The following is a 1,770-nucleotide window of genomic DNA, read 5'->3' on the forward strand; positions in this document are numbered from 1 at the left end:
GAAACTAGGAAGAGAGACTACAGCAGTGGTTGGAGGAAAAATAAAATAGAACAACAAGAGAGACTACAGCAGTGGTTGGAGGAAAAATAAAATGAACAAGAAGAGAGACTACAGCAGTGGTTGGAGGAGAAAGAATATAAACAAGAAGAATGTCTCCAATAGATGAAAGAAAGCCAGCATACACAAATGAAAAAGATGGGTAAATTTCAAAGTGAATTAATTACATTAAAGGATGATTTACTGTCTTTTACACAAGGAGGATATATTAGCCATGGACCTAATCAGCCTCAGACAACGGGAAGCCCCTTCCAGTCCCCGCAGCTAAATCCTAATGCAGACATCTTCAGTCCTGTCAGAAGTCACATTCCAGACATGAGTGTCAGCAATAGGGGTGATCTAGTATGAAGGAAGCCACAGGAATTCGATGGGAAGGCACCATGGGAAAAATATAGAGCACAATTTGAGCTCCTGGCAGAAATGAATGGATGGAAAGAGGAGCAGGAAGCAGTGTATCTGGCAACGAGCCTGAAGGGATAACCACTGGAAGTACTTGGACAGTTGTCAGCAGACGACAGGTACAACTATAGAGCACTGGTAGCTGCTCTAGAACTCAGGTATGGAACCCAAAATCAGTCAGAAGTCTACAGGGCTAGGTTTTAGGACTAGAGTCCGTGCTAAAGGGGAGAGCCTGCAAGAGCTGGCACATGATTTGGAAAGTATGGCACCACCCGACAAGTTGTTGCTGAGAGATCAGTTTGTAGATGCCTTGGACAGTCCACAACTGAAGATAAAAGTAAAGCAAGCACACCCCTCTACTATGCAGGATGCAATAGCCAGAGCTCTTGAATTCGAATCCTATGTTAAATCCAGCACAAAGATACCAAGGTTGGTTCAGTCATCAGGATTCAAGGCCAGAAAAGGTCAGCTTTCAGAGAGATTTGAGGGACTTTTCTGGCACTGTAACAAACCTGGACACAAGAAAGCTGAATGCTGGAAACTTCAACACAAAGAAGATGCCATGGCAGGAAAGGCTGCTACCCAGAAAGGTTGTTGGAACTGTGGAGAGCAAGGACACATGAGGAGCCAGTGTAAGAAGAATACCACCAATAAGTCAGCTTCGGGAAACCAGTAGTGGTTGGTGCTGAGGGACGCCCACCAACTCCCATCGTGAAAGTCGCAACAGCTAGGTGTAAAATGGCAAGCACACATAGTGTCTACGTGACAGGAAAGCTGGACGGCCAAAGGTGCAACTTTGTCATAGATTCTGCATCTCAGCAAGCCCTTGTGAGTATCAAGGTGCTAGATCACAAAGGATTACCAGAAGCCATACAGAAGCTGTGGTGTGACAGGACATTATGCAAGGTTGTGGGGACCAGTGTGGGTGACTATTGAGCTCATGGGTATGAAGGACAGACACAAAGTATACTTGGCTGACATTGAAGACCAATGCATATTAGGATTAGACTACTTACTACCGAGGAAGTGTGTAGTTTACTTCGGTAAGATGACGATTGGGAACAACAAAGGTCAAATTGCAGTACGTGTTGCTGCATCTGTTAATTTGCATTCCACAGCACTTAAGTCAACTACAATAACCCCTATGTCAGAGAAGATAATTTGGGGTGGAATAAAAGAACATCCCCAAGGAAGCCCAATGCTTGTAAAAGCAGTGGAAGACCCATCTAGGCCAGTGGATGTGAAGATTGGAAGGTCACTTGTGGCAGGACATCAAATAGTACCCATAAGAGTGGCAAATTTCTCTAAATGTGA

This window comes from Limulus polyphemus, unplaced genomic scaffold (assembly GCF_000517525.1).
Source record: "Limulus polyphemus unplaced genomic scaffold, Limulus_polyphemus-2.1.2 Scaffold16, whole genome shotgun sequence".
NCBI lineage: Eukaryota > Metazoa > Arthropoda > Merostomata > Xiphosura > Limulidae > Limulus > Limulus polyphemus.